The 14,094-nt window shown below is 39.9% G+C and overlaps 1 protein-coding gene across 1 annotated transcript in view; it reads right to left on the bottom strand.

Annotated features, from left to right (window-relative positions):
• Positions 1-13,407, bottom strand: part of chrm3a (cholinergic receptor, muscarinic 3a) — a 67,705-nt gene extending 54,298 nt beyond the window's left edge. Inside the window, exon 1 of the mRNA XM_029520952.1 lies at positions 13,204-13,407. The gene's annotated coding sequence lies outside the window, so the exon portion shown is untranslated. The remainder of the gene's footprint in view (positions 1-13,203) is intronic.
• Positions 13,408-14,094: the final 687 nt, after the last annotated feature.

Below are 14,094 nucleotides of genomic sequence, written 5' to 3'. Positions count from 1 at the left end.
GGGGAAAGACAAGGAGCAACACTTTTATTTGAAAAAGCTCCAAAAAAAAACAAAACTCAAGACCAGAGAAAACAGAAAAGAAATATTTAGAAACTGAGTCCATCAGCTGTTGAAAATAAAACCAAGAAATACGACTTAAGAAAACCAGGCCATCTGTAAATTTGTATTGGAATGCACTGTTATTTTCAAAAATGTCAAATTTCCTGTGACCTCAGGACACACAGGTGAATTTCAAGAATGCGTAGAAAGGAAACTAATGTCATTTGAGGGGAATTTAACAAAATAACACAATCTATCTTTCTGCTTAAAATTCATTTCATTTTGCAGCTGATAAATTGTCCAGGATGGCATATCAACAACCTCATATGTGGAGCACAAGTTATTATGGAGCGAAGAAATAATGATGTTGAAGTCAGGTGTGTCCCTGTGTAACAACTACACTGATTTCAAGGGGTCATGGAAGAGAGATTTTCAGATTGCAACCCACACTATATCAAACATTCTTGCTTGTTTCTTCTCCAACTGTTCCCACACTTTTCATCTTGTTCATGTCACAACATAGTCCAACAGTACATTTTCATTGACACCTATTGTTGCTTAATGTAAATATGTTCATTTAAAATTATTTCAAACTGGAATTTGTACCTAGATGAGCTGGCAGCAGCTGGACATTTTGATCATTTTTCCATCACCTTTGGCTTCAGGTTTGTGTTCAGAAATTCATTCACTTACACTTTATATCCAATATTTTTAGCTACCCCTTCAAATTTACAGTCCTTCTAGCTAACTTGAAATCTGAAATTGTGTGCATATGTTTATTTACAATCATAATCTGTCCAAATATTTCCAAAACTATTTTAGGGATTGAGAGGCTAGAAAATTATAAGGCTCTATGGCAATTCAATGCAATCAGCCATGGTGGAACAGAAAATCCTTGTTTTAGTCTGAAAATACCTGCAGCACAGATAAACAGGGGATTGGGGAATAAAATATATAAAGAATAAAAATTATAAAAATTTAAAACTCTGGCAAAACAACACACAACAGCAATGAACAGAAGGCTCACGATGTGCAACTTCTGTTTCTTCTGTGCTCTGTTGGATCAAGAGTTAATTCTGCTCAGAGTCACTGTGGCCTGGAGGTGACAGCAGTGAATTAATGGTTCATTATGCTCAGTGTAAGCAAATAGTGAGCCAGTGAATGAGGAAAATGGATGCACACATATCCAACGCCAAGCATGACATCTTTGCTGCTATTAAAATATATTCAGAAGCCCACTGAGAAGGATTTAAAAGCAGATATTGTTTTTTAACCCCAGGATTGCAAAAAAGACACACCAAATGAGTAGTTCAGGTCCACAGATATTTTTCAAAAGGCACTTCTTAAGTAATCTGACAGTTAGAAACTTCTTAGGCCAGTCACTTGAATCCTTGCCACATCTTAGCCTTGCCATGTACTCGGAGATAAAAGCTGAGGCTTAACTGTCGAAGTTTGGACATTGTTGGGTCTGCAGAGTGCTTAATGCTGGAGAAGAGATCATAAAAATTTGATAAACCGTTTCAAAAATTTCTCCAATTTGAGATTTTCAACATAGAGCAAACTGCTGCAGGAACATGTAGTACATGCAAATTCCATTTGGAGACAGGCTGCTGGTTTTACTGATGATGTTCTTTGGGATGGTTTGTCCATAACACCTAAAATATTTTTTTCTTGCCTTGAGCCCGTGGCATAGGTATAATATGAAAGCCCTTTCCATGGAATGCTACAAACCCCATCCTCCCCTCTGTCCACAGATCACATCAAGGCTGTGAATTCAGCCAAACATTTTAGATGAGAGTCTCGCTTCTCCAGTTTCTTTTTTTAGGGAGAGTGTTGTTCAAGTTGACAAATGTTATATCATTCCCTCCTCCTGCCTTTCCTCATTCGCCTGTCTTCTGTATCTCTGTCACAACCCAAGGGAATGGCATGTGTGAATTATTAAATTGATTAGAAGTCATGTTTAAGACAAACGGAGGTAATATACAATGCTGCTAGCCTGTAAATCTCCATCGTACCTCAAAATTCAGGCTTTATTTGGCTTATGAGCTTGCGCTAATGAATCAAAATCCCTGGCAATGCTGCTATAATTTCAAATAACAGCGCAACAGATTCTACAATCTTTCAAACTCCAGAGGCATCAAATTCGAAATGGATGGTCTCATTCAGGCAGGATTTATGACCAAGTTAAATATGGAGCAACTGATGTCTGGAGGCCTTATGGTTGTACAGAGAGCCATCTGCATATGTCAATTTAATGGATTAGAAGGGCTGAAGAGATTCAGTGTCCTCAGTGTTAAATCAAGCCTTGTATTAGGTTGGGTCCCGCGATGTCACTGCCACTGATTGATGGTTGCATTGAACACAAACAAGTCCATACATTCACAACGACATGGCTTTTATACAAGGGAGCGGGGGACTGATCAATGCAAAGTATGCATGTATCTTCACAGTCAAAGTCACTGCAAATGAAAGTAGAAAACATTCTGTGATGCCAACACTAGTACAACGCCCAGCAGCACTTTGTGTGTATATATTTGCCACATATTAAGACGAGATGGACCTCTCATTTCATTCCCTGAAGTCCTCTGTCTACGTTACTGTGAAGGAATTGATTTGCTGTGCGATATTCCAGAACGGAGACGACTGCTGAAGTTACTGAAGAAGTAAATCAAATAGGGAGGCGAGAGATTGTTGAAAAAAAAAAACAAAAACAAAACACTGAAAGATCTTTTCAAAATTGATGTAGCATATCTATCCAAAAATATTCTTAGAATGTTCTTAATTCATAAACATTTGATTAATTTATGGCAAACTCATATCTGAAGATATATATTAAACAACAGGGACTTTAAATATTTTGATTAATTTCTTTGGACTGCAGAAAAATGGTGTCAACGCGATTATGATCATGAACTGAAAAAATTGAACTGAAAATATTTGTACTACAACAATGATGTTTGTATTTGTTCTGCACACCAAAGAGAGATGACAGCAGCTCCAATGGAAAAATGTCTACCTCTGATGAAACCAACTACACCACAAATCGAGGGTGAACGCTTTTATAGCTCTTTGAACCATTTCACAAAGAAACTAATTTATTTTTATTCACGCTGTCAGGCTCTTCTACACCCACTCAAGGCAAGATTTAACTGATTTGGTTAGTTAGAGCATTTTAGGGAGCTACACCACTTGAAATATTGTCTGTGCACGCATCTGTGCACGCACACGCGCGCACACACACACACACACACCTACTTGTGTTTTACCTGTAAATATTTTTTCTCTGATCCCCATTTGCAGTCAGACAGACTGTAAACTAACCGACATGCTATGCTGTATGCTGCAGAGTCTGTTTAACAGGTTTCTCTCAAAGGCATTAGAGTATGCTGCTGCTGAAATCAGCATATCTTGCACATCACACTGTAGTTAAAGAATTATCCAGGAAACAGCTGCATCTGAAATATCGGTCCAAAAAAGCTGTCCCATTTAAAAAACCCATTTTCACACAGTTTGACAAACTTTTCATTTCACCCTTGGACAGCTCGACATTCTGCCAGGAAACAAAGAAGTTGTGGTTTAGGCACCCGACACAGCAAGTACTGTAAAGAGTCAAAGCATATGAGCTGAGGAATTTCAACTGTCTTGAATCTCTGGGTCTCATCAGTATTCTTGCCCTGGTGTTCAGTGATGAAGCATTTCATACAGCAGCCAAGCTCTCCCAATCCCAGCTCCTTCAAGCTTCTTGGAATTCAAACGCAGAGATGTGGCAGTAGCATGATTAACTTTGTTCACAATAGCACAAAATAGTGCTTGGAAACTAGCCATGGAATTAAGAAGGCCCAACCAGTGGATTATGAACAATGTAAATAACTCCTGCCACATCCTGATTATGATATATGGATAGCAATGTGCTGTATTCAAACAAACTGCCAAAGCTGAGATACAATAAAAAGGGTCATTACCAAACCAGGGAAATGACTTAGACTGTGTTTCATTTGCCTTCCAAAGATCCATAGATCCTTGTTATGTCATCTTATCACCTAAGATCCTGATATGCAATGTAGAAATAATAAACAGAAGCAGCAAAGAGGTCACAGGGTTACGCGGCTCCCCTGGTGGTTCTCAGCAGTTAAGGAATAAGCAGGAAGTGACTGATGTAATGATAGAAGCTAAAGGAAAAGGAACAAGGTGACTACAAAGTCTTAACAGCTCCTCCATATCTTCAGTGAAAACTGATTCAATGAGATTATTTTAAATAGCTTTAGTGAGAAGGATCTGGATAGAAAAAGAGTTGTTAAACAAACATGAACAGCTAAGAGGAAACAATAAAAAAGCGGAACCGCCAGACAGAAAACTTCAGGAGCCTTCTCAGGGCCAGCAACAACATCTACTCATTTTAATGAAGTATTAGAGAATAGCTGCAGCAATTTATCCTGCCAATGGCATTTATTGTATTTACTAGATCCCAAGGCTAAGTAGGAGGCTTTAATTACTTAAAGCCACTTTGCTGTGATGTACTATGTAATTATAGCACCTGTTCAATCATCTTCACAGCTGAAGTTTTTGTTGAAAAATTAAGTAATCCTGAGAAGAAAAGTTTCTAGTTGGTCAATTCACCTATTTCTGAAGTTTGCCTGTTCTTCCTGTGCGTGTTCCCTTCCTGGCGCGTGTGAACGGTGATTTGTACATGTACGTTTGTCTCTGTAGACCTGTCCAGGGTGTCCCTGCCCCCGCCTAATGTACCGTGACGCTGATGGACAAGTGGCATAAATACGGGATGAATGGATAGTGCTGCAGATGGTAATGTTTGTCCGCCTCTTTGATCATAGGACTAACTCCCTCGACCCTCTCAACTGGTTTATGATTATAATTTTAACTATAGCTTAACCTTTCTACAGATCTGAATACGGTGAACATGAGCAGCATATCAGTATCCTAATATTAACGGTGAGCTCAAAGAACTACTCCAGAGAGCCACAAGCTTTGCTTTGTTCACAGTTCAGTTAAAATTTAACACATAGCATGTTTAACTTATTAAATTATTTGCTTTAATCACATATCATGCTTGCTGCTACTTGCTGACTATAAGTACAGTAGTTGATTTAATTCTAAATTCCTACACAAGCAGTTGTAAATGATGATATGATGATATTCTGGTAAACAGAGCTCATGTAATCATACATGAAAGATTCCTCTATATACAATAAAATAAACAATAAAATAATAAAAAAATGTATTTGATGTGAATAAATGAAACAATTTTAAAAGCAAAACAAGAAAGAAACTAACCACTACTTATTCACTTATGAAGGGCTGGTGCAAGTGTGTAGAGTTGTAGAAACAATTTCACGCTAAAATGGCTTGCGAATATCTACAGCGTGAATGCAACATCAGCCATGCGACTTCATGCGCCTCAGTGTGAGCAGGTTTGTTTGAAGCATGGCACTGCTGCTACCGCTTGAAACATTTGTCCATATCGTCCCTTATCTTCTTTGTTTGCCACTTTCATTCGAAGAGATTTAAACTGAGCTGTATGCCAGGAATCCAGACTTTATGAATCAAGCGTATTTAACCATTGTATTTTCATGTTTACACTTTATATAATGCTGGCTAAATATTGATAAATAATAAGCTCCTGTAACACCAGCATGTTCCCTGTATATGCAATAAATATGTCCAGCTTGGGTTATGATTACATTTCAAAGAAACACAGTGGGTACCAAGCCAATAAACAAATTTCTTTTCTTTTTTTTTTTTTTTTTTTTTTTTTTCTAACATAACCCTGCCAAAAACTTTTGTATGGAGATGTGCCAGGCAATTCCATCCATCTTCTCTTGCTTCTGGCCTGCTCTTTATCCCAAAGACAGAAGGAAAGTTAATGGACTCTGCCTCCCTAAACAGCCCCCACCCCCCACCTTTTCAAATGCAACCATTTTTCTAATACCAAGACTCTGGTTAGCTTGTTTTACACATATTTGAAATGGAATGGAAGGTTTAATAAGCTTAACTTCCCTCCACATGGCTGTTTGACAAGGCTTGGGCCCAATATATTAGTAACTGCCAGAGGGTTTGCACAGTCGATGAGGACACACACAGAACAGATGACCGGTACTAACAATTTTTCCAGTCATTGTACTCCTCCTCTATTCGTGCCACACCAACACAACATTCCTGTGATGAGCTTGCGATCTTTATCACTTATCTAAATGGAAGTAATTCCTGAGGAGGTGTTAAAGGTTTAAACTGTTGCCATCCACAAAACAAGGATAAGTGACCAGTGGTCCTACTTCGGAATACTGTTTATCCATTTCCTCTCCATTATACAGATACATGTTTTTTCAACATATTTCATATTACTGTGATGAAGATGTAAACAGCCCTTATAATTTTTACTTTGGTCGATGGATTATGAGGGTTTCTTTTATCTACCTTGTCAGACTTTTGTGTTCACTCTTAAGAAACTCTTCAAATCCCCATAGACACATTGCATACTTGCATCCCTCTTGTCTAGCTTGTCTAAACTTGAATCTCTGTGAAGTTAGAGAGCAACAATCAAGTATTGAGTCAACCACTTCATAAGAAAGACTGACAAATTTGAGTGAGTACCCTTTGGTTGCTTTAGACCCATGTAAATGTCAGAGAAAGGATTAGATTCACTGGTCTCGGGACTGTAGGTCTCGTTGGCTTGAATTCATTTTCTTCTACAAAGTTTAGCCAGAGGGCTCACTTCACATTCTGCCTTAGCCTGGTGCAAGTTCTGAAACTCCGTTCATGCTTCTTAAATGTCAATCACACTGATGGAGGAGGAGGACTCAAAGAAAGGTACTCACTTGAACTGGTGTAAAAGACAGGACAAATTGTCACTCAGACTTGCTCCAGGGAAAAACTAGGAAAGGGTAAATTTGAAGCCGTGTTGTCCCTTTGACTTTTATTTTGTCATGCCGACTTTGACTCTTGGTGTGAAATTGGACAGTAATGCAGAGATGGGGACAAAGCTACACAGGCATCATTATGTGTCCTGCCAGAACAAACTGTGAAAACTCTGTAATGAAAACTGCCTGTGTAAACAGTGAACAAGTAAAACAGTTGTAAAATTAGACACGCGGTCCATATTTGATCCCCAAAGCATGACAGCAGCATCTGCTCATTTTAATGGTACTCTCCTGTGAAAACAAAGAAGAAATGTTTTGGCTTTGTAAACAGTACTCAAAATGTGTTCTGATTTAATTGTCGAAGGGGATCTGCATCTTAAGATGCATGTGTACCATACAAAAAATTTGACATACACCCAAGCACATGCACTTACAAAGTACATAGAAAAGGTAGATGTTCATACTGAAAGGTGACAATACCTTTTAATCCCACAAACCCACACAAACAGCCCTGTCACAAAATAAAACCAGCAACTTGTTGGGATGTCTACAGTAATTCCACTCATGCCTCTGCAGCAGGAAACACCCAACTGAAGGATTTTGAACCACAGCACATACACTGTACACAGCTTAAAGAAATGCTGCTGCTTTGCACAACATCTCAACACAAATTTTATCAACAAAACACAGTTGGCTACAACTCAGCAAATATATTAACTAGCACAGGTTAGCACACCTCCAAATTGCCTTGGCAATACTTTCGATCACCTTCTTACAGTAACATCCCACATGCAAAATCCTCAACAGGGTCCTTTATCATTTAGAGATATGATCCTTTCAGCAGACATAGTGTACCATTTTCTGGTGCCACATGCCACTTGACAGGTAGTTATCGTTTAGTTCTGGTTATGCTGTTTTAATTGTGAGATAGCGGTTCGGGTGATCTTGTGATATAACCCTAACCCCATTAACAGTGACAAACACAAACCAGCGGCAAGGCAAACTGAGTGCGGTATAAAAAGGAAAAATAAGAGTGAAGTTTTTGTTCTAAATATTTCCAAGGGGAACATCTATGAAGTGGGTGTCTGTAACCTGGTTAGACTTGGTCTGTGTCATTTCTGCAGAGAAAGCTCTCATGAGGTTCACCTTGGCAAAACAGCAAAATAAATAAAAATCACAAGAAAGTCAGAAAGATTAAATGATTAATGCCAATAGGTTTCTCGCTCTAGCCTTTGACATGATTTGGAGATGAAGCATTACAAAAGTAAACAACACAATTTACCCAAGATGTGCGACAACGGTGAATGCTTGACACACAATTTGTCTCACTTGAAATGTGATGAGCTGTTTTGTGAAATCAAGAGTGAGTCAGGCAGAAAAAAACAAACACAAAAAAATATGTATTCCATGGCTGAAACAGAAAAAGATATGACTTCTTGGTAAAATTTTGACAGAATCCTTTTGATGGGAAAATTATCACACAGCAGGATCTAATCTTAGTTTATGTTTTGACTTCTAACACTCTAACAGCTCTGACATTAGTAAAATTATCTCACACTGATAATGAGAAAGGTATCCTCACTAATCCTATTGCATCACACTAATTCACATTTCCATTGACTCTTATGCATAACATCAGCTAACTTTCAATAGTCCAATCTCCAGTGCTGTGTAGCACAGTGGATTGTTACGTTTTAGACTATTTCAGTTTGAAAATTCAATCAAACATCCTGCTGGCAAAAATCATCATCACTATGTCACCATAACTCGTAACAGCAAATTGCATGGTCTATGCTGTTGGCGCAATATTGAGAAAGAGCTCCCTTGTGTGTCTAAAATAATATTTTAATAAGTGACAGCATTTATGTGGCTCAACATAAATGGTTCCATTTTTGGAAAAATATATATTTTTTGAAAAATGTACTGTCAAGGCGATGTAAGAAGGAATATGGAAAATCAGTAATGGAACAAAACAGAAGAAAAGGTGCATTGTGCCATCTTTCAATTTCTTTTCAGCTAAATTTTTAAAAAGCTTTAGAAAGAAATGTCTCTTCAATTTTGCTGGGTTCTTTTCTGTTTTTGTCTCTGTACGTTTCAGTTGCTCTTTTCTCTTTCCTCCTCTCAGTTATGCACACCACCATTTCACACCTGTCAGCTATCAAGTCAATGTTCTCCAAACACAGCCTTGTACTTTGTAACAAGGTTGCGGGTTTGGTTCCCCGGCCTGGGGCCTTTCTGTGCGGAGTTTGCTTGTTCTTCCCATGCTTCCATGGGTTTCCTCCCACCGTCCAAACATATGCGTGTTCAGGTTAACTGCTGACTCAATTGTCTGTAGGTCTGAGTGTGAGTGGTTGTCTCTGTCTGTCTCTGTATGTTAGCCTACGATGGAATTGGCTCCAGAACCCGATAAGTGACCCAGAAACAGATAAGTGGTAGAAGATGAACAAATTAATTAGCTGTAGTGCATCATGAACCTAAAGCCAATAGATGTCAACAGAGTGTAATTACTATCTTTCTGACACTTGAGCCTTGCAGCCACCAGTCCCTACATTTCAGTTGGTAGTTTGGGGTTTGACTCACAGCATGCATATTTCAACAGAGCTTTCTTATTCTCTGTTGTCTAGCACCCTGTCCCTTTTTCTCTCTCTATGTATGGAGCACAGGTGTCTAGACCTCAGCTAAAAATGATGGCGTTAAACTTGTTATTAATTTATTTGCAAAGAACAGGCATTTATTAGAAATGAATCTCAATACCCACAAGTGAAGTTTACTTCGGCAGGAGAGAGCAGAAGTAAAAAGAGAGAGAGAAACAGAGAAGGGGGGGTGACACATGAAAAAAGCTGATGCATGACAGATTCTAATGTGCACCCATTGGAGAATTTGAATACTTAAAAAAAAATAAATAAATTAAAAAAAAAACCTGCCTGAGCCTAATTACATAACATTACTGCATTACTGACCCTGACTCTGCCTCTGTGGATCTTTCTTCCTTTTCTGCCCAGCTTCTGACCTTTGAACTATGATTCACTTGCATTATTTAGATTTTTGTGTTTGTGTGTGGGTTTCTGTGTGCTGAACATACATAATATCCCACAGTAAACATAGAGCAATGCTGTTACAGCCCTGAAGTGAGCAGTATATTGCCACCAATAAGGGGCAGCTCCAGTCAACCTTATCACAACTTGAAAAGGTTACGGAATGATGATTGACAGTTTAACACATAGGCTGTTAGCTATAAAATCCTTCATTGCATGGACAGACCACGATTATTGCAAATAATATAACTATGAGACGACCAAATTAAAACAGCAAAGTCAATTATATAATTACTGTTGAACCCAATAGTATTTATAGTATCAAACAAAATTGGCCAAATGCTATACTATATATCCCTACTACTTGCCAAGATGTCGAGCTGCTTATTAGCCCACTGAAATCTGTCTTTGTTTTCCCAACAACTTGAGCTCTGAAGCTAAGCAGGCACTAATATCATGGGGCCAGAGCAGCGGCTGCCCAGAGAGTGGAGACAAAGACAAAGAGGCAAAGCACTCCCCTCATAAGGCTTTACTGTAATTGTACCCTCAGGCAGCATCTCTACTTACTTAAGAAACAAGCAAAGGCAGGAGAAACCTGCGTAAACACAGCTGTTCGTGGACAAGGTAACTGAGATGACAGTGATTGACGGCTGTCTATCTGCTACCAAAATCACCTTTTCCATCAACCATGGAAAGCTTCAGCAGCACAAAGTTTGCACCTCGACAGACACATTTAAAGGCTCACTACAGAGAATTTGTGTTATTGTTTTAATAATTGAACCGAGATGGACAAGTTTCTGCCCATGTGTCTAAAGATAGACACTGTGCCCGCTCTGCTGTGGTCTGCATGGCTGTGAAAGTGGATTAAACAGGCTTTAACATCAAGACAAGCTCTAATGAAACCCAATGGGGGAGTTAGCCCGTCTGTTTGGCCAGCTGACTCCTGTAAAATACCCATCACTGTCTCCTATTGCCTGCTCTAAAAGTAGCTTGGTGGTGCCAGTCGTGTACTGTACGCGCGGGCCTGAGGGTTAAATTGTTTGATGCTTTCGTCTGGCGGTTGAAACAGCTGCTGCAACTTTCTATTTTTCTATTTCACAAAATCATACGTTTTTCCTTATCCTTGTGTATTTGTATTTCTCTTCACAACATGCCATACTTAAGTAACGGCACACTTCTGTCTGTGTCAAGACATCTATTGCACTCCCATTAAAAACTAATTTGGTAAGGGGCAGCTGATGTGCACCATGATTATATTATTAAAAAGGCACAGTTTGACATTTGACATTTCCCTTTCTTGCAGCAGGCTAGATGAGAGCATGGACACCACTCATATCGTTATGGGAAATATGACGCTAGAGTGGACAAGCTAAAGGCTAACAGGGAAGCAGGTAGTCTGACTCTGACTGAGGGTTAAGAACATTTTTCTTCTGAAAACCAAAAAGGAAAATCAGAGCTGTTGATTTTATAGACTGGGAGCAGTACTTCCTGGAGTCATTGTGAGATTTACACTTGTACAATCTGCATTCTGCTTTCATAGCTATAGCACAAACAAGTTCAGTTTTGATTAGAGGAGCATTGCTTCAGTAACCTTCAGATAGAGCAGGTCCCCTCATTTCCAGACTTGATGTAAAGCTCACTTAGTCGACTGCTGGCTGTAGCGCCACATCTACTGCACAGACATTAGAGTGGTATTGATCTTTGCATCCGACTCTCATGAAGAAAGCAGTGAGACAATTCCCCAAAATGTTGAATTTTGTTGTGGGATTGTAAGTTTGCTTTCATTACAAAGATTTTAAGATTGCAGTAAACTACACCATAATAGAAAGTAGAGTACCCCCACTCTTAGAAGAACTTGCACCAGCATCTGCCAAGGAAGCACTCACACTCAGGTACAGCAGAAGGTAAAAGAAAAGGCATTTTCCTCCTACATGGAGCCATCTAAACTCTGTGACCAAGGACAGCACTATCAATGTACCGTCCTCCACCCCCGGTCCATTTGGGAAACTCATAACAATGATCAATACGGCAGGAGCTCTGTGCACAACAAAACCATCTATCAGAAGAGGAAAGCCTGAAAAATATGAGTCAACCTATATCAACCAGGGCTTGAACAATACATCAAGCCATGAAAGCTCAACTGCTGCCCACCTTTCTCTCTCTCATCCTGCCCTTTATGAGTCTCTTTTGTGAATGTCCTCCACTGTCTCTCCCCACAGCAGGCAATGGAAAGTCACAATCATCTAAACACATTCCTGCTCTACCTTTAACAGACCATGCATTCATCATGACACAGAACTTGACTGGACTGCTCCCCAACAATGGCTTTGTTGATATGTTGATGCAAAAACATGTAGGCTGTGTTGATATATGCAACATAATAAAATGTTAAACTATCAAAGACTAGCAGCCATGGTGGAATAGTTTGTGATTCATATCGGGCTATTTAATTGTCAAACTCGCACTGTGGCTGCTGTGATGAGTGAATGCAGCCATGGAGTAAAAGAAAAATATTTGCACCATGGCACAGATGCCATTCTCTCTGCTCTTACTCATTATCCAGCACAATGTCAAAGTACCCCCAGGTCACTGAGAGGGAACATTCCTTCACATCGCCATCTTTGGGCATCATAAATAAACAGTCACCCTTTTTCATGAAAGCGCAAAACTTGCTACGTACGGACACAAATTCATTTTCTCCGGTCCCCCAGCAGTGCAGTTAGAATCACTTCACACTTCATCACCGCTCCAACCATAAAGGTGCCAAACGAGAGAGAATTACGCATTAAAGACATGCTGATCATTGATTTTCTTCTTTTTTAATCAAGCATCGCTTTTAGGGATTTCACTTAAGACGTGGAAACTGATACGTTTCCGTATTGTTCTTTTAAAATCTTTGCTTGAAAAGCCAAAAGCAAGGCGTGCTTGATGGAAGAGACGCGGAGCGCCGAGGGCAGGGCAGGGATGCTGAGCCGGGCAGAGGGAACAGCAGCAGCACTTGTTCGACAAACTTGCATTAAAATAAAAGCACATCCAACGCGAGCTTCCAACTTTACCAGTGCGCCATATGCGCTTTGGAGACATGCAGAAGTCATTTGCATCCTACTCAGTCTGCAACTTCAAGGACAGCGGTTTGCAGCGGCAAAATAAACGCAGCTGTGAATCGGATCTAACAGTGGAAAATCAATTTATTTTTATCCAAATATTTCTAAAAACTTTCAATTTTTGCTCTTCTTGGTTTCCCACTTACCACCTACCTCGGAAGCGTTCACTGACGCGCGCCGTCAAAAGCGGCACTAGATGGGGAAAACGGCAATCCAAAGTTGTCTCAGGTCCCTGTTCGGCAGAGCCGGGCAGTCCAGACTAGTCACATCTGAAAGGATTCTCCAGTCACTGAGTCGGGGATGGGACTGCAGTGTGAGGAGCATCGGGATCTCAAAGGGCGCACGGAGAGCCTCCGCGTCCGGATTGGTCAAAGCGGCCGTGACGCACCGGCAGGTGGCACACCCGGCGAATAAAAGTCCAGGTTCATTCATATATAATAGCCATGAGAGACAATGATAGCTCAACAGCCCTCACTCTCTCACACACACACACACACACACAGATAAAACCGACAAACACTCAGTCATAGAGAATGCACTTGTCTCTCTCTCTCTCTCGAGCTTTGATGCTGTTGATTCATGGCACGGTGTCATCATCAAGCAAAGCTTCAAGCTGTTCCCTTTGTCACAAACGCATAGCTCTTTCATTTGGCTCAAGAAATGTCCTCCCATGTCTTTGATTGCAGAGGTGATTCTGCTGCAATTTAAAAAAAAGGGGGGGGGGGGGGGGGGGTAGAAAAGACGCATCTGCTTCTCCCCTGCAAATATCTACTTTAAACACAAAAAAGAAGCCAAAGCAATTGTGGCAGTTTTAATTTGGTTAAGTGGTGAGAGAAAGACAAACCGGGAACAGAAAATAAAGAAAGAAGTGAGATGAAAATCAGCAGTGTGAAGGCAATAATTTGATCAAAGTCTGGGGGCAACTGCAGTGAGCTACACATAAACAGAAGAGAGAAAAGAGTGTGGGGACAAACAAGGCAAGAGGAAACTGTGTGTTGTGACACTTGTTGGTGTAAGTCAAGGAGCCAAAGCAAATGTTTAATT

Source organism: Echeneis naucrates, chromosome 15, assembly GCF_900963305.1.
Source record: "Echeneis naucrates chromosome 15, fEcheNa1.1, whole genome shotgun sequence".
In the NCBI taxonomy this organism is placed as follows: domain Eukaryota; kingdom Metazoa; phylum Chordata; class Actinopteri; order Carangiformes; family Echeneidae; genus Echeneis; species Echeneis naucrates.
The sequence above is the reverse complement of the archived record's forward strand: the minus strand, read 5'-3'. Positions and strand labels throughout refer to the sequence as shown.